This window comes from Leptonychotes weddellii, chromosome 10 (genome assembly GCF_054177405.1).
Source record: "Leptonychotes weddellii isolate Sample4059 chromosome 10, ASM5417740v2, whole genome shotgun sequence".
NCBI classification, from domain to species: domain Eukaryota; kingdom Metazoa; phylum Chordata; class Mammalia; order Carnivora; family Phocidae; genus Leptonychotes; species Leptonychotes weddellii.
Window position 1 is genome coordinate 53,885,488 of NC_138378.1, and position 19,576 is coordinate 53,905,063.

The following is a 19,576-nucleotide window of genomic DNA, read 5'->3' on the forward strand; positions in this document are numbered from 1 at the left end:
TTGTGTGTATTTGCTGGCCCACTGCATCTCAGAAACGGTCTATCTGAAGAAACCGAGGCCTGGGAGATGGTCTGCCCCCCACCCTCCCCTCAGGGGGGACGTGACAGAACTGAAATCCCAAGTTGGCCAGACACAAAACCCCCTACTTTCAAAGCTCCACCCCTCCAGTGGCTGTGGGGAAGGAGCTAGACACCATCTGGGAAGAATCGGAGATTTTTCAAAAAGGCCTCATGTGGAAATGAGAAAACCTTCATTAGGGCTTTTTAATTAATAAAGCAGAAACATAACCTTCCTCCTTGCAAATATTTCTGGACTCCCGGAGGTACCCGATCATGGGTCCAACAAATGATTAAGAAAGGAAGTATAAAATGTAAAAATCCCCACACCAGCCAGTCAGAAAACGCTTCTTATGGGGGTGGGGAAGGGCGCAGCCAAACTTTATGGCTCCCTGCATCCCAGCCCCTGTCTCTTGCCTAGACAGAGGCCAGACTTGTCATCTGAGAAGCAGGGGGAAGGGGAGGTCACTGCCCTTCTCTTGTTTCTTCCCAGAGCTCTGCTCTTCTGCAGGGAATGCAGGGCTGGGCCCGCTCGGCCGCCTGCAGGCCGTGCGCTGGAAGGAGCTGCGGGGTGATTTTCCTAAACAGAAGTGGAAGACGCAGCCCTCCTCCTCTGCCCTGAGTTGGAGGAGGAGACTGAGGCCAAGGCTGAGGTTCAGTGGGGCTCAGACCTGAGCTCTGGGCTGGACACCCAGCCAGCCCCGTCTGCAAAAGGCAACTCATCGTACCCTCCTCATGGACTTTCTTGGATGAAACGAGAAAGGGAGAGTGTATTCATTCCCTCTTGCTTCATAACAAATTAGCACAAAGTCAGCAGCTTAAAATAGCCCCTGTTTATTCTCTCACCGTTCTGAAGATCGGAAGTCTAGGTGGGCTCAGCTGGATCCTCTGCTCAGGGCCTCACAAGGCCAAAATCAAGGCCCGCTTCTAGAAGCCCTGGGAAAGCATCAGCTTCTGAGCTCATTCCAGTTCTAGCAGAACTCTGCTCCTGCAGGGGGAGGACAGAGGAGCTGTCTCCCTGCTGCTTGTCCCCTGGGCCCCTCTCAGCTCCTAGAAGCCGCTCTCCCGGGCCCTTCCCTTACACATGCTCCCCTGTGTCTTCAAGTCATCAGTGGCACACAGAATCCCCTCCCCTGCCACCAGCCAGAGAAAACTCTCTGCTTCTAAAGGGCTCGTGTGATTAGATTAGGCCCAACCCCCCCAGATAATCTCCTTTTTGATTAACCCCAAGTCAAGTGATTCAGAGCCTTAATTAGGTCTTCAAATCCCTTTGCCATATAATGTTACTGAATCAGGCACTTGATATTTCATCATGCTCAGGGATTAGGGTGGGAAACCGGGGTGGGGGGCATATTTGTAGTTCTCCCTACCACAGGGTGCAAAAGCACGTTGGTGTTTTTTTGTCTATGAGCTGGACGAGACTCACGGCAGGGTTTCCTTCCTTCTGCCTCCGGCCCTCAGATGAAAGAGTGGCACTGGGCTGGGTGGCCCTTCCCCCTTCCTCCTCTTGGGCCAGCCTCGGGGGCTTTTCAAGACCTGAGGAGGGATTCCTGCCTCAGGACCCCTGGGAGTTTGCTGATGTCCATCACTTTCTCCCTTCCAGAGCTTCAGCCATCTGCGCGATCTATGGTGGCATCTACATTTGCCTCCTCTCTGCCCACCAGAATCTGAGGTCTACCACTCCCCACCCCCTTCATCTGCTCTCTCTCCCTTATCGCAGTGGACACCTTCCAGGCCCTATTTCCCAGGTCTTATTACAAGGACAGGAGGGAGTCTGTTCTATACCCTTTGTATTCCCAACGCCCAGCCCAATGCTAGAAGCGTAACAGACCCTCAGCAAACAGTTGTTGTGGTTTTTCCGGGTTCAAGTATCTGTGGGGTCCATTTGCTAAAGTGCTGCTCTCCCCATCCCAAACCTAAACATTCCCTCCTGCAGCAAATGAAGCCCCATGTCACACTCTCCCTCAGCCCAAGGGCAGTGACCGAAGTCAGGGGCTGAGCATGTGGGAGCCTCAGAATGAAATGCCACCACCAATCCTGTTCTATCGCACGCATGCACGTACACACGCACACACCAGAAACTCAGCATCCCCCTTGGCCCATGGCTGGCAGGTCAAGAGTCACCCCCCACAGGCTTCCAGCCCTCGCCAAACCTGGGCCTTAGCTCCGTGATCTCTCTAGGAGTTTACTTGTGCGGGCCTTAATCTTTTTTCATCCTGCCCCTGAATTTGGGCCTGTGTTCTCATCCCCCAGGGACCCACCCACTTCCTCTTGGGATTCCAGCCGAGGACAGTGTGGTTTGAAGAACGTTCTAATCCCAGCCCCAGAGCTCTGAGAGAAAAAATGACTAAAAGCCCTGGAATGTGGAGCCTGCTGCTTCCTGCAAAGCATTTTGAATGAACCACGTAACCAGCAGCTGCAGCGCAGAGAATGGAAACTCGGAGGGACGTCAGGGCTCCAGGTCCTCAAATAGCAGGCTTGTGAGCAGAACAAGCCCTCTATTTTGGCCCAGCTCGGATGCCCTCGGCACCAACCCTCTCTCCCTCTCCTTCCAGGAACCAGACCCATCGTGCCAAGGACGTGCTCCTCTTGCTCACTTTTTCTGAAAACCCCGTGACCCACCCAAAGTCCCAGATTCTTTGCGGGGGGGGGGGTTTGAAAGACCCCCTTCCCACTCACCAGCCCCCAAGGGCTCATAGGACCTCACAGCCCAGCCACTCTGCCCTCTCCCGAGCAGGAGGTTGGCACGGTCTCCAGCCCAGTCCCATCCTGGAATCAGTCCCAGGCCAAGCATGGCAGTGCCCACCACCTCAAGAGGACAGCCGCAAGCAATATACTGTGCTGGTTTTAAACATGGATCAAATTTGTTGACATATTTCCTATCGAAAAATGGAAGGGATGCCCCTCTTCTGTCCCTGGGTAAGCCTTTGTTAACTGCCTTAACATATAGAGTATTGTAGAAATTACATTGCGTGACTTCCAAGGCTGGGTTAGAAAAGGTGACATAGCCTACGTCTTGCTCTCTCTCAGGACATGTGCCTTTAGATCCCTGAGTTGCTGGGGGAAGTCTGGCTGCCCTGAAGCTGCCATGTGGCAGATCTCATGTGGAGAGGCCACAGAGAGACAGAGATGTCTGAGGAACCCCAGGTATTCCAGCCTCCCTTGTTTGAGTCCTCCCAGCCCAGGTGCCAGATAGGTGAGTGACGAAGACTTTACCTCAGTCACAGCCTGACTACAACCTCATGAGACCTCAAGCTTGCGGTCAGGTATGCAGTGAATTATTTATTTATTTAAAGATTTTTATCTTTAAGTCATCTCTACACCCAACATGGGGCTCAAACCCACAACCCCAAGATCAAGAGTCGCACGCTCCACCGACCGAGCCAGCCAGGCACCCCATATAGTAAACACTTTCTGAATGTTGCTTATCCTTCACAGAGCTTCTCAGTGGCTGTTATCCTGAATCAAACAAAAGTGACATTTAGTTTAAGTATACTCTATGTATACTTAAAGGAAGGAAGGAACCGTGTGCTTGACAGAGAATATTTGTTGAATACATGAAAAAGAAAAAGGACTTTTTTGGTGGTAGCCAGTCTCCAAAGATGGCCCTGGGAAACCATGCCATGCCTCCTGTTACTCATTCCCTTGCCGAGTGCCCTCCCATGCTGCATCTGGTCTGGGACTCACCCTAACCAATAGAACATGGCCAAAGTGATGGTGTACGGTACAGGGATTCTTTTCACATGCAAAATACACTCACTCTCTTCCAACGATCCCCAAAAGTCTCATCTGTGATGGCATCAGGTTTAAGCTAGAGGACTGGGATCCCATCATCTAAACCAGTTACGGAGGAGGTTCCTCAAATGCAATTTCTCAGACACAGCTGCTTGAGCACTATTCCTCTTTATTTAAAGACTTGTGAACTGAGAAGAAAGTTATCTACTCCATACACACCCAACACACAGTGATGGGACAGGGCCTAGGATGATCACTATAAACATTCCCATTCAAATGGCATGGGGGAGGCACACAGCAGTCACCGGTCCATAGTCACTGTGAAATCCAAACAGGCACATATTGCCCATTTCTTGGTTAGGGGTCAGTCCTACTGCCTGGGAATGTTTCCCAATGGCTCTGTTTTCTGGGCTCTCAGTTCCACCTTCTGAATCATCCTTCCTTCGCTATAAAAACCCACTGGTGTTTACAACTGGGTAGCTTTCTCAGCTTGCTTCCTTCTGGGGGGCCCAAAGTCCAAAAAAATTATGGAGCTTTTTCATTTTGTTCTACTCTGTACTTTTCAGTCCGAGCTGATGGTGCTTCTGACAATACAATTCATTTTAAGACTTTGTGGGTTTCCTATGGATCCTATTGCGCTTCACTCCATTAACCAAAAGCTATACTAAAAATCTCATCAAGATCAGCTCTTCTCTACTTTGAGCCTTTCATGAGGTTGTTGAGGGATAATCCTCTTAACATTCTTTTTTTTTTTTTTTAAGATTTTATTTATTTATTTGACAGAGAGAGAGCACAAGCAGAGGGAGCAGCAGAGGGAGACGGAGAAGCAGGCTCCCCACTGAGCAGGGATCCCAATGTGGGGCTCGATCCCAGGACCTGGGACCATGACCTGAGCTGAAGGCAGACACCTAACCGACTGAGCCACCCAGGCGCCCCAATCCTCTTAAAATTCTTAGAAGCCCGGTTATTTAATAAACAGACTGTGAGGCATGCTCTTGAAATATTCAGGGGGCCTTTGTCTATCTGAAAGATTTTATGAAGCATTTGATCTTTCTGAGGTTTTAACAAAGGTTCTTATAGTCCCACCCTGGATTTTATCTTTGTCTTGAGGCCCTTTCAGACTTTGAGAATTTTTTGCCATCTGGGGAGGCTGAGAATGAGAAACCACATTTACTTTCAAACCCAGAAAATCCTTGGCTTTCTAATATTTTCTATACAATTTTTACACAATTCAATACAATTTTAATAATTTCTATACAATATTTTACATACAATCTATAGAATTGCTTGAAAATTAAACTTTCCTTTTTTAAAAAATGTATTTCTTTTTTCAGAGAGAGAGCTTGAGCACGAGTAGGGGGGAGGGGCAGAGGGAGAGGGAGAGAGAGAGAAAGAATCTTAAGCAGGCTCCACACCCAGCAAATGAGCCCGACTTGGGGATTGATCTCATGACCCTGAGATCATGACCTGAGCTGAAATCAAGAGTTGGACACTCAACTGACTGAGCCACCCAGGGGCCCCTACACTTTCCTTTTTAACTCATCTTTCTCTATCTTTATCATATGCAGCTAAAATAATCCAAGTGGCATTTTTGACATTCTGCCTAAAAATCTCCTCAGCCCAAACCATTAGGTCATTAGGTACCTTCTCTGTTATCTACATCACTTCAAGTGACAATGTTGCTAAATTTCCCTCCAATGCCTCGTAAGGGTCCCCTTGGCTCCTGCTTCCAACAACATCTTCCTCACCAGCAGCCTCTTTGGAGGCCATCAGGCTTCCCCTTCCAATGCCTTCAAAACCCTTACAGTTTCTGCCCACCTCCCAGTCCTAAGCCAGAGATTTAGGTTCCCTTATGGCAGCTGTCTACCTCCAGGTCATGAAAAGCCTGGATCTGCTGTCCACTGCCTTATAACAAACCATCCCAAAACAATGACCCCAAACTAATAACAAGCATTTATTTTGCTCATGAATTTGGGGGTTGACTGAAAATAAGCCAGGCAGCTCTCGCTCAGGACCTCTCCATGAGTTTTCAGGCACTTCTGGGGCTCCTCGAGCATCTCTCTGTGTGCATGAAGTCTTTCCACAAGCAACCTCAGGGTGGATTTCACTTATGGTCCCTGAAGGCTCCCAGCATGAGTGTCCCAAAAGGAGCCATCAGAAGCTGCATGGTCTTTTCTAACCTAGCCCTGGAAATTACCCGTGTCACTTTTGCTGCAGTCTGTTTGTCGAGGCGCTCCCAAACCTCTACCCAGGTTCAAGGGGCAGGGACGTAGACTCCTCTCCCTCTGGTGCAGGCTCTCAATCCTCTCTGCTCTCTGTCTCCCCTGAGAGCATGGAGGCAGGGCTCCGGCTTCCAAATTCTATTCCTGCAGGTGGACATCATCAACATGACTCTCTGGGCATTAAGAAGTGGCTAATCAAAGGACTATGGACATGTTTTGAAACCATCATCAAGAGGTTGAGTAACATGTCTAAGGTCACACAGCTGGAAAGTGACAGAGTTGAGGTTTGAACCCAGGCATTCTGATTCCAGACTCACATCCTTAACTAGTCTACACCGCCTGCAGTACTGGTAGACATGGCAGCTGATGGCGCAGGCTCCAGGAGTGGGTAGGTGCTCTGTCCTGGGAAAGCTCCCGACTTGCTTCTCTATACTCAGCTTGCTCTCAGAAGGGGAGTGGGACTCGTATTAGACACAGGGGCTGCCGGATGTAAAATGAATGAACCAATCAGAGCTGGAGCAGCCTCTTCGCAAGGCATTTTCTCCTCCCTGTGATGGCTGGCTTCCCCGTGGCCACCCGTGCCTTGGTGTGGTTCCCATGTCACTCTCACCACAGCTGTAGACACCTCCTTGTCTACTCACTCTTGTGCACTTGATCTTGCTAAGTGTGTTCCCATGGGGGAAAGAGGAGTGCCCCTTGACATTTCAAGAATGTCTGCCGAGCTGTTTGGTGGAAACCTGCAGATCGCTCATCAAAGAAGATGAGGCTTCTGTTGACTTTACCAGGCCACGGAGTTTTCCTAAATTTCCTTTAAGGCTTGACTTTCTACAGATTTCAACACACAAAGATTAAAAATTATATTTTTGGTCACGAGCATTAAAGTCCTAAATAGGGCTTGCATGATTGACCCACATTTCCAATAAATCTTATCTGAAGTAATGCTTCATATTCTGAATGACACCTTGGTGCAGAGGACAAATCAGCCAGGATACAAATGGTGGGCAGGTAGGGCTGCCATGACTGGTAATATAGTCTGGGCACTGCACCAAGCGGCCTTGTTACCCAGCCCCACATTCCACTGGCCCAACATTTCCCCTTGGTGAGGGACTGTATCTGCCTGGAGGAAACAACAGCTTTTTCTAATTTGTCTGTCCAGAGGGACACCTTTTTCTAACGTAACAAAGATACCATATGTATTAGAAGCAGAACTAGGGGACAGCTGGAAGATATAATAAAATATTATATTAACCTACTCCGTAGGACAAGTGATAGAAATCAACCCTGGCAAATAATAATAATAAATTTATTAAATTTCAAGAAAGGATTGAACAACTTAGCCTCAGGAAAGGCCAGAGGCAGGACAGTTCCAAGGACCTAAGCATCTGGAGTCAATGAACTACCTCCTTAGAACACTTCCATTAAAGCAGCCCCATCCCCACAGCGGCCAGTCTCTACCTCTTGGTTCAAAATCCCAGAATCTTGACAGAAAGAATCTGATTGATCCAGCTGGATTTAGCTGTTCCCTCCATACCCATCAGCTGTGGCCAGGGGTGGGAAGAATCATTGAGAATAGTCTGTACCATAGATTGAGTTGCTGAGCTCCTCACTGTATTAGGGGGTTCCCAGAGCCCAGGCTCTTAACTTTGAGCCAGGCAGCCCTCCCAGAGTCACTTGTAGAAGTTCTGTACAATGACTAGCTAGGATTTGCCATCCCCAAGGCAGTCAATGGCTGATCAATCCAACCATTCAGAAAAAAAATTCCTGTGGCCGTTCACTCCCTACATAGCAGGCAATGACCCTCTCCATTCACTAAAGATCTTATTTATGAGTGCTTTTAGCTTCTCAAGTCAGTTCTTCATGTTCTTCTCCTTATTGGGACTTGGGTCACTGGCAGACCAGAGCAGATATTCAGCGTTATAAAACTATTCAGAGGCCAGTCTAGGCAAAAGTCACAAAATTATCTTGCAGTGTCTTGCTCAACAACCTCTTAAAAAAAAGTATTTTTTTTAATTATCACACATTTAAAGATAATTGAATGGGGGTGCCTGGGTGGTTCAGTAAGTGGCTGACTCTTGATCTCAGCTCAGGTCTTGATCTCAGGGTTGTGAGTTCAAGCCCCGTGTTGGGCATGGAGCCTACATACATGGATACATACATACATACATACATACATAAAATCAAATGGAGTGTTACTGGCTGGCTCAATCATTAGAGCATGGGACTCCTGATCTCGGGTCATGAGTTCAAGCTCCACCTTGAGCATAGCGCTTACTTAAAATAATAATAATAATAATAATAATTGAACAGAAACCCACGTAGCCACTCCCCAGTTTCAACAGACGTTAATGGTTTGCTATTTTGCTTCAGTTTCCTTATCTTTTTTTAAAGAAATAACACCTTACAGCTACAGCTAAATCCTTGCCCATATTCCTGCTCCCTCCTGCCCGTGCAGATATGAGTGCCATCTTAAAGTTGGGAGTATCATTTCCAGTAGTGATTTTGGCTTTGACTTTTCTTTCTGTCTGGACCTCAGGTGCACAAGTTAAGCGATCATTCTCTCAACAGCATACTCTCATCACTGTTCCTTCTGCACAAAGGCCCTCTCTTGTTTTATTTTATCCCTCTGATCCTTGCTCACTACCCCAGTGCACCCCACCCCTTAAGGCAACCACAGTAATGTGTTTGTATGCGTTCCTCTAAAGCATACATGTGTACATGTATTTTTAGTTTAGGGTTTAATTTTTAGTTTAGTTTTAGTTTGGGGTTGTTATTGTTGTTGTTTTAGCTTTGAGGCACTTTATTGTAAAAGGCTGGTACTCATATCCATAAACGAATAAGAACTTAAAAGTCATCATACATTTACTTCATTTTTTAGCTTGACTTTCTAGTAAATCTTTAGCTTTATTGATTGGGGCCGCTATCTAAAGAGATCCTCCCTTGTCTGGGGGAATCATTTAAATTTAAAAGCATCATTTGTCAATGAGCATCACATTTTTCCTTTATTGCCAGTAGGGTTATGCTCAGTATTAATGCTGCTTATGCTTAGTACTAATGCTGCTTCCCATTTTGCGATTTGGGGTTCAAACCCACCTCTGTAATAGCCACCGCTGACGGCAGATTTTGGTAGATTTTGAGAAATGTGTTTTCCTTGAGGCTCCACATGCCCCATGGCTTGCGAAACAGAACAGCTTGCAAATCCTGCAGCTTCTACGGCTGGACTGGCCATGGCTCCAGCCCGGCTCCCCTGCCTCCACGGAGCCCAGAGGCCACAGTCACCCACCTCCACGGCTCTTCTGGCAAGTGATGTGCACACCCCCCCCCCAAACAGGCACTGTGTATTTCCAGTTCACATAAATGACACGGTGTCGGAGATTTTATTCTGTTTCTTGCTTTCTCAGCCAGCACTACACTTTTAAGGTCCACGCATATCGTCGGGTGTTCATCTAGCTGCAAGGGCATTCACCCCTTTTCACTTATCCCATTCCTCCAGTGAGGTGGAGGAGAGAGGAGCAAACTGAGGAAGTGGTTAGGACCGGGCTTGTCCTCAAGACGCTATCCCTGGAGAGAGAAGTGTCAATGCACGTGTGCACGCAGGTACACACACACACACACACACACACACACACACCCCACTTCTGCTGGGGCCCCGGCGAGTGGAGGTGGGGGAAAGCCAGCCGAGAGTCCTATCAAAGGAGGACTCATTTCAGAGCTCTGCTCTTACATCCAAGGCCTTGCCCCCTCCAGGAAGCCTGCCCTGACCACCCCATTCCATGCAGGTCTCTCCCCATTCTGAGGACTGTGAATCTCATCTAATCATACACTAGTCTATTCTAGTCTTCCTATTACTCTCTCCCTCATTAAGCAGACATCCTCTGGAAGGAAAGGACCGTCTCTTGTCCTTTCTGTCTCTCTTGCTCGAGGCCTGGCCCTCAAGAAAGGAGGGCAGGGAGTGGGAAGCAGAATAGCGATTTCCTTAATTCAGGCCCCGCTCCCTCTGTTTCAGGGACATGCCATCTTTCAGCAAACGCTTCGGTGCCAGGCTCTTAGAAGTCCAGAGAGAAAATACATGCTGTTCCAGCTCTTAGGAAGCCATTTATGGGGGTTGCAGACACCCAGACATGGAGTCATAGGATGGCACAGAGAAGACAAAAACAAGCAGATACTTGGGGTGCTGAGGAGGAAATCCCAGCACAGCTCAGAGGGAGGCCAGGGGGCTCCTAGACGAGGCGACATCCAAGCTGTCTCCCGCTGAAAGAAAAGAGGTAAATTGAGAATCGGGAGCTGGGCGAAGGGATTATGAAATAAGATCGAGAGGATACAAGGAATACCAGTACTGCCTGCTTCCAGTTATCATGGCTATACATCAAACAACCACTTTATTATGTTTGCAGAGTCTCCGGGTCAGGAATCCGGACAGGACACAGCAGGAAGAGCTTGTCTCTGCCCTGGGTCATCTGGGGCCTCAGCTGGAAGCATCCATGGCAGGGCTTTGGAATCACTGAAGGCTCATTCACCCACAAATCTGGTGGCTGGTGCTGACTGCAGGTTGGGTCCTCAGTGCCTCTCCATGTGGTTTTCCCATTGGTCTCTCCGGGCGGGCTGGTGTGGGCTTCTTATATAGCACGGTGACTGGGTTCCTGGAGTGAGCATCCCCAAAAAGAGAGAGAGCCAGGTGGAAGTTATATGACTCAGCATCCCAAAGCATCCCTTCTGCCATACTCTATTGGCCAGAGCCATCACAACTGCCTGGCCCAGATTCAATGAGAGGAAACAGACCCCCCCCCCCCTCCCCGGCTCAGTGAGAGGAAAGTCAATCATCTTGCAAGAAGAGCATGTGGGATGGGATATACATTTTGGTGCAGCCACCTTTGGAGAATACAATCACCATGGTATGTATTGATAAGGTGGAGGGTGAACAATGAATGGGTAGGCATCCAATATCACTGGAGTATAATATGTGAAATGGAGGCAGCCAGATACGAGGCTACAAGGATAGGTCAGGCCAGGTGCTGGAGGGTCTTAAAACCACACTTAGGAGAATGCTTACAAAGGAGCATTTTGGAAGCCCAGGACTCCTGCCCCCTCATTCCCGTCACCCAGCACCTCCTCTGTGCTTCATCAGAAAATATCTAAGACTCTCTATGGGTGACTAAAGCAAAGGGACTCTCAGGATTGGTCTGCACCCTTGAAGTAAGTGTCAAGGACAGCTAGACACCAGCCCCTACCCTTGTGCCTATATGTGCATGTGTCCACACCTACCTGGCCAAGCCCAATCTCTTGGCTCCAGAGTCCTATGGATGCTGCTGCTTGGGTAGCAGAGACTCTTCAGAAATGCCCTTCCAGGGGCACCTGGCTGGCTCAGTCAGAGGAGCATGGGACTCTTTTTTTTTTTAAATATTTTATTTATTTGACAGAGAGACACAGCGAGAGGGAACACAAGCAGGGGGAGTGGGAGAGGGAGAGGCAGGCTTTCCGTAGAGCAGGGAGCCCGATGTGGGGCTCGATCCCAGGACCCTGAGATCATGACCTGAGCCGAAGGCAGACGCTTAACAACTGAGCCACCCAGGTGCCCTGAGCATGGGACTCTTGATCTCGTGCTTGCGAGTTCGAGCCCCACATTGGGTGTAGAGATTACTAAAAAATAAATAAACCTAAAAAAAGAAAGAAGAAAGAAAGAAAGAAAGAAGGAAAGAGAGAAGGAAAGAAAAGAAATCCCCTTCCAGATCCATCCCTTTCCAGATCCATTCTGAATAGTCCTGGGCAGAGCAAGACCCACACTTCACACACACACACACACACACACTCAGAAACACATGTGCACAGGCCCACTAGACGTAAGCCAATGGGACAGCATCATATCAAGGAGAAAGCACTTGTTTGGTAGTCAGGAGTCCCATGTAATCATCCAGTCTCTGTCCAACGAGCAATGGGCCTTGGGGGAGGTCATTTACCCTGCTGGAACTTGCAGGCAAGGGCAAGAATTGCACTAGACAGGAGTTTTCCCCAAGTGTGGTCGTTGGAGATCGGCAATTAAAATCACCTGGCTTGAAAACTACCATGAGCTATCACCACACACTCACTAGAAGGGCCCAGATAAAAAAAGATAGGCAACACCAAGTGCTGACTGGGAAGGAGAGCAACTGGAGCTCTCAGACTTTGTTGGTGGGGATGCAAAATTGTATACCCACTTTAGAAAGCCATTTGGTAGTATCCACTAAAGCTAAATCCCTTCCCTATGACCCCAATTCCACTCCTAGAGATTTACCCCAAAGACATAAAACATATGTCTGCAAAAGGGACTTGACTCGTACAAAATGATCATAGCAGCTTTATTTTTTAACAACCCCAAACTGGAAGCAGTCCATCAACAGGTGAATGGATAAATCCGAAGAAACCCAACTACTGATACAGGCAACATGGGTGGACTCAAAAACATTTAGGCTGAGTGAGAAGTCAGAAACAAGAGTGAATGCCATATGACTCCACTTAGCACAGTCTCCAAACAGGTGGAACTTAACATGAAGAGAAAAGTCAGAACTGGTCCCTTGGGGCCTGAGACGGGTGCGGGGGAGGGGGGAAGGTGGCCGGAAAGAGGATCTATGGAAATTTCTCGAATGATAGAATTGCTCTCTATTATCATAGGATGTAGGTTACACAGATGTATACGTTTGTCAAAACGCATGAACCCGCACGCGTAAGATCTGGACACTTCACTGTTCTACTTTAATTTTTTAAAAAACCAGATCATCTGCACTGCCTGTTAAAATGCAGCCTGGGCACCCCAGACCGACGTCGGGGAGTCCTCTGGAGCGAGGCCCTGGAATCTGCATTCTCCACAGCCTCCAGCTTTGGCCAGAGCGTTAGATTGGAGACCCATGCCCCCAGGGGCGACTCCCCCCCCACCCAGGCGTCCCCAGACGCCCACGATCCCACCCAAGTCTCCCGCTCTCCCCCAGCCCCCAGCCCTCTGCCCAGTCGCCCCTGGTAACCAAGAAAGGGCTTGAAAACCCTCAAAGTGCAGCCGCCCGGGGAGGGCCGTCCACAGTGTCAGCGAAACAAGGGCAAATACAAAATGCGGGGTAATTGGCGGTTTTCTCATTCTCAGCCCTTTGTGCGGCGGCGCGGAGCCGGGGCCGCGCTCCCAAGCCCGGGCCTTTGAGCCGCCGGGGGCCGGGCCTCAGCGCTGCCCGCGCTCCGCAGCGCATAATTAATGGGGCTTCACAGGGCCCCGGACAAAGGCGCCCATTCACCCCGCCGCTCCTCCCCCCGGGGATATTGTTACTTCTAGAAACTGCAGCCAGCTGGGCCGCAGAGAAACGTCAGCTCTGTGGGAGAGTGAGCGGCCAGGCCGCGAGGAGAGAGGGAGCTCTGTCTCTGCGCCCTGAGCGAGCGGGATTAGAGCCGGCCAGCGAGCCCCGGGGTGGGCAGGGGGCCCGGGGTCTTTTCTGCAGTCTGCACAAGTCCTCAGAAAGCCTCGTGATTTCCATGGGGCCCTGGAGGAGAGCGCCATGGAAATGGTAATGGGCGCATTGAGGCTAGTTCTTAGGGAAGGAGAAAGGGGGTGCATTCAGGCCCCCCTGAGCATGGCACATCTCCCGAGTGGGAGGGGCCGGTCGCTGGCGGGCCGGGGCGGGGGGGAGCTGGTGGGAAGCCAGAGTGCCCCCACCTGTACCAGGCCTCTGGGACAACAGGCAAAATGAGTCAACGGATAAAGGCCTCGGTCTCCGTCTGCGGAGCCTGGGGTTAAGTCAGGGACTGGGGGGATGTGAAGACCCCATAGTCACCTGGCTTCTGCTCCAAGGACCACTGGGGAGCTTATTCCAAACAACACCTATGCAGAAGCAGGCTCTCAAAATCTGGGGGGGGGGATGGGGGCTTCTTTTCCTAAGTCTCCCAGCCCCTCTGAAGCCCACCCACACTGGATCCCCTCTCACCCTGCCCCAGCGAGATGGTGCAAGGGCCCCACTTCCCATTGCACAGAGGAGGAAACAGGCCCAAGGAGGCAAACTGGCTTGCCCGCGATGACAGAACAGAGCTGGGACTGGGTGTGCTGGTTGTGTGCAAAAGCAGAACAGAAGGGAGAGGCAGCTGGAAAGGGAGGCTTCCCCTCCTCCCCAGAGCGGTTCTTGACTGTGCAGGCCTGTTCTGTTCTCTCCCTTCCCCGGCTTCTCCTTGCGTGGGACAGATCTGCCTCATTAAATGCCCCTAGCATGTTCTGTTTCGTGGGTTCACTGGGTTTTCTCGGACCCGCTCCATCAGAGGCACGCTTGAATGCAGGTCCAGAGATCACATTAGTTTTCTGTCCAGGCCCAGGGCCGGTAGAGCTCCAGCCAAGGCTCACTGGATGTGAGCAGCTTCTCATGACTCCAGGGGCCAGTCCCTTAGGCTATGCTCCCCTTCCAAGCTCAGTGCCCTCCGCAGGCCCCGCAGAGGGCCTGGTCCCAGCTCAGCAGTGCTGGGCTTCACCTTTGCCACTGAAACCCAAGAAACGGGCCCCCGTTCATTCCTCCTCCCGAAGCTAGGAGCAGTCATGAAGAGCCACCGTGGATTCCCAAAACCTCAGCATCCTGAACAGCTCCCAGAACAAGCAGGGGCCTTTCCAGAGCCCTGCCCATCCCAGCCCATCTCATGGAGACGTTCTGTCCCTAGGCTGTACTCTGGAAAATGTTCCCTCAGCCTGAGACTGCCAGTCCTGAGCAGGGCCTCGGGCCTCAGAGCCAGACCAGGCCGTAGAGCGTCCTCCTGCAAATGAGGGAAAGGAAGCCTCCCTGGATTTGCAGAGGAGCCCAGGAGGGCACCCAAGGCCCTGAGAGGGTGCCCAACCAAGCTCTCTCCACTTCCGCCAGGCCGCGCTGCACACTAGAAAGCCAGTGTCCTGCAACATTTGTATCTGTGGGCGGGAGAATGTACAGAAAACTCAAAAACAAAGTGAAGGGGAAGAGAGCCATTCAGCCAAGGCCTGACCAGGCCTCTAAGGGGACAGATCAGCTGTCTGGTTGCAGCTCGATTCAGGGATGGCCACCAAAGCCACAGTAGAGCTTCCGTGGGGGACCCTGTGACCGAGGCGGCCCCCACCGGCCAGACGGCCAGCAGGGCATCAAGCAGAAAAAGAGGCTAGTCGTCTGCCATTAAGTAAGCTTTATTTAGGGTATAGAGTGATCCGATGGGATCTGGAAATAAGAGGAAGGCTCAGCCATAAGGGAACCACACGACGTCAAACAATGTCCTTCAAATACACACTGAAGTATTTAAGGGCAAAGGAGCAAAAATGTCTCTAACTTGTTCTCAGATGATTCCACAAAATGTAAATAATTGGTGAATCTTAGAAAAGGCTTACAGGGCGCCTGGGTGGCTCAGTTGGTTAAGCGACTGCCTTCGGCTCAGGTCATGATCCTGGAGTCCCTAGATCGAGTCCCGCATCGGGCTCCCTGCTCGGCGGGGGGTCTGCTTCTCCCTCTGACCCTCCCCCCTCTCATGTGCTCTCTCTCATTCTCTCTCTCTCTCAAATAAATAAATAAAATCTTTAAAAAAAAAAAAAAGAAAGAAAAGGCTTACAGAAATCACTTGTAATACTCTTAAAATTTCTCTGAAGTTTGAGATTTAAAAATAAGCAACAGGAAGTGCGTGCGGGCGCATGCGTGTGCCCACACGGCACAGTGTCCATGTTCCAAACTCTACACCCAGCGCTGGGTGTCAAGTCTCCTGTGGGCCCCTCCTCCCACGCAGGCGCATTACAAGCAGCCTTCACTATCTTCTGTTATAGCAGTTTGTGAATCCAAGTTGGTTTGAAAAGTCTTTAAGGGTAAGGCCTGTGCTGTTTATAATCCTCCTGCAGCTAGCACCAGGCTTTGTGGACGGTAAGCATTCAACCAACCCTGGCGTCCGCCCATTTGCCATGGAAGGTTTCTAGCTCTGAGTGAAGTGGGAGAAGGAGAAAGTGAGGGGCCGGCCAATGGAAAGAAGGAGCCAGGAAAGATGGTCGAGTCCATACAGACTTCCCAGGCCGGCACACTCATGTGATTTTTTTTTTTCAAGGTTAGCAGTCAGGCCGCCCTAATCAGATTCTTCCATCCTTCCACAAAGCTTGGAAAGTGCCTCAGCCCCAGCAGGGCTGCTCGTAGGGTCCACTCAGAGCACTTACAGACATACACGGCCTGAACCTGGCCATGTCCACTGCAACGTGTGGTCAGCAGAGCCAGGAATGTATCTGCCTAAATGGTACCTGGTTCTCTGTGAGTCTCGTCTCTTCTCTCCACTGAGATCGCACGGGGCAGGGCCGGCCTCCTCCCCCTTCCCCCCGTGGGTACCCTCACGGGCTTGGCAGGAACACAGACCCACATGGGCCCTTCTCGGGTGACTGTGCCAGGGACTATGTCTGGTTTGCCCTCTCATACATCCCCAGCACTTAGCACAGCGGATGGCCCAAATTTGGTGCTCAGTAGACACCCATTAAACACTCACTAACACAGAGTCTTGTTGAGCTGAGTCGACTTGCCTGCCGTGCCAAGGGCATCCTGAGCAAGCTCCTTTGAGAGTTGTACTTCTGGCCTCGGATCTCACCGTCAGGGCAGCAGAGTTTCCCCCAGGGGACCCTGTGACCTAGGCAGCCCCCAACTTTCCCCTCTCTGCCCATCCTCAGAGCAGGTCCCTCTGGTTGCTGACTCTACCGTGTCCCTGAGAAAGGCAGTGGTACCGTCTCTGTGGCCCATGTGACACGGTCAGTGTTAGGACAGTTAGTCTCTGCTGCTGAGTCCTCTCTCATGGTCCCGTTGGGGGAGTCCCTTGGGACAAGAAGCTTTGCTCAGCACATTTCCAGAGGGGGCACGACCTTCTGTAAGAGACCTTGGGACCAAAGTGGTAGCCCTGCCACCCCCTCCCCCTGACTCCGTCCTCACATACACATATGGACAAGGCTCAGTATGGGGGCAGCAGAGTGTAGCACCCGGTGCCCACCCAGAGAGTGAGGGGGAACAGCGGGCTTGGTGGGGGCAGAGAGAGGGTGACCAGAATGGTCGTCAGGAGCTCCATTTTTCTCCCTGGTACCTGGGGCCAGGACACTCGTTACGGGGCAGTGGGACTGCTAGCAGGAACAGAAAACTGAGGCATGGGCATCTTCAATCGGGTCTGTGGAACCCTTCCAGAAGTACAACCCCACGGCTAGGAGCCTTGGGGTGTATTGTTCCTGCTGCTACCCCAGGGCCTGAGCCCCAGGTCAGTCCAGAGAAGGGTTAGATGCATTCCTGGCCTTAGGGACAGAACAGCTCAAGCTGCCCAGAGAGATCTCTGTGCACCTTGTGAGGAGTGGGGAGCTCTTCCTTCAACATCCCCCACTGTGGGGCTGGGCCATCTTGACAAAGCTTCTCCTTCTGTCTCTGCACCTCTCACCATCTCCCTGTACCCCTTTAGAGGAAACCACTTGCTGGGCCTTTGGGGCAGGACTGGCCACGCTCCCAGCACACTCAGTGTTTGCTTCCAATCCAAGAAAGAGCCAGGCTGGGAACTCATTCTCCCCGCCCCCTCCTTTTCTTTTCTTTTTCTGTCTCCTTCGCTTTATCCCCAATGCCCCCCCTCAACCCCAAGAGCTTCCAAAGTGACAACATGTGGGCCCAAATCAAACCCTTGTCTTCAGGCCCCTGCTGGCATCTCTCCCAGATCACCCACCTTCCTCCTCCTTGTGCTCTGCAACCCAGCCACCCTCCTCACCCCCACCCCCGCCATTCCTCTTTGTGGACAACTTTCTAAATGCAGCCAAACTTCCCCTTTCAGTCCACAGGCCCTGTAAAACAGCTGCAAGAAGTCAGCAGCTCTGCAAAAGTTCTCTTGCAGATCGAGACTGAGAGCAACACCCTTTGGCTCTAGCCATAGCTTCCCCCCTCCCAGGCTCTGGAAGGCCAGCCTCCTCCCCCAGGAAACAGTGGGGAGACCCCCTGGTACTTGCTCCCAGGGACACAATTTCCCCAACGGTCTAATCTAGAGAGAACTCCCTGAGGGGCCCGGCAGAGGAGGAGACAGCCCAAAGCCTGGCCTACAGGCCTGACCCTCCAGAGCCCTGTGCGACCCCGGGCTGTCCACTTACGCACCGTCCACACACGTCCACACACACAGGCTTTGGGTTTCTAGAACGAAAGGATGGATTGGCCGGTTTTCCAGGACCCTTCCGAGTCTAAAATTCCACCGATCTGTCATCTCTCCTTGGGGTGCTCCTGCCCGAGAGAGAAGGGGCTTTGCCCAGGGACACATGGCTAGCCGAGGGCTGTCTGACCCAGACCCAGCTCTCCTAAACTGCATCCCCTGTTCTCTCTGTGACACGCGGCCCTCAGTAACACGCGGCCCTCAGTAACAGTGGCTGGCTTTCACTCCTGGCCACTCTGATTGGTATCAGAATCATCTGGGGAGATTTTACATCCTATCAATCCCCGGGCCGCACTCCAAAACAACGAGATCAGAATCTCAGGTCGGGGCCTGGTTATCCATCTGTTTGGAAAGTTACCCAGGTGATTCTGACTGAGCAGTCAGAGTTTAGAACCATTGCGGACAAGTCTTCTAGAAACTGAAGATGAGGCTCTAAGCCAGAAGTGCCTGCCGGCTCCCTCCCAGGCCCTCGAGGCCTCCCCATGCACTCCAGGGCACACGGCCCCAGGACCGCAGCCCAGAAACTGGAAACCAACCTCAGCCAGAGGCAGGAGGCCCAGGGGGCCACTCCAGCCCTCTGAGGGCTTTGTGTGGATTGAGAAAAGAAAAACAGAGAAGGGAAACTGTAGCAGAGCCGAATGCAGTGAAGGAGAAAAAGACAAGAGAAAGGGGAAGAGCCCTGAGGTCAGAGAGTCATGTGAATGGCATTTAGGGAACAAAGCCCCTCCATGGTGCCCCCTGTTCCCCCTTCATCAATCATCCGCTGGGCCTGGTAAGAAGCGCTCTTCTGCCAGCGCCCAGGGCACGGAGGGCATCACTGCCCATAGAGTCCCAGGACAGAAAGTGCACGGCCAGAAATTGGCCCGTTCCGAGTCTGTGAGCCCTGCACATCCTCTCCCCGGGCAGGGCTCGCAAAGGGCCCTCCCTGCGCCTCCTCCACTCACCAGGGCCAGGGGCTCCTGCCAGACGTTTAAGCAACATCACTTGGGCATTTCTAGACCAGAATAAAGGCCAAATCCAACTCCCAAGACACCTGGCATCCCATCAAAGTGATCCAGGTGGTGCTGTGTGACCTCCAGGGAGCCGCCCCACTCCCCTCTCTGGGCTTTAGTGCCTGATCTTGTCTGCCTTCCTGCAGAGGCATATTTGGAAGGAAGGGTCATGGCTGGAGGCCAGGGGTCAAGAGCCTGGGCTCTGGGGCCAGAGGCCTGGGCTAGGGTCCTGGCTCTGCCACACACTAGCATCGTACACTCTGGGCCTGCGGGTCCTCACCTGCTCGGTGACGGCCGACAGAAAGGGAGAAGGCCGCACAAGCCCGGACCAACGTGGCACTGATATCTAGAACGCACGAGGGCTGCCCTCCACTAGTCGGAAGCAGATGGTAACCCCAAGAGAAAAGCGGGCACGGAAGGTGAGCAGGCGGTGAACAGA

At 51.5% G+C, this 19,576-nt stretch overlaps 1 pseudogene across 1 annotated transcript in view; it reads right to left on the reverse strand.

The window, feature by feature from the left end:
* Window positions 1–6,882: 6,882 nt before the first annotated feature.
* Window positions 6,883–19,576, reverse strand: part of LOC115944046 (mitochondrial import inner membrane translocase subunit TIM14 pseudogene) — a 15,396-nt pseudogene continuing 2,702 nt past the window's right edge. Inside the window, exon 3 of the transcript XR_014149250.1 lies at window positions 6,883–10,650. The product of XR_014149250.1 is annotated as a mitochondrial import inner membrane translocase subunit TIM14 pseudogene (transcript). The remainder of the gene's footprint in view (window positions 10,651–19,576) is intronic.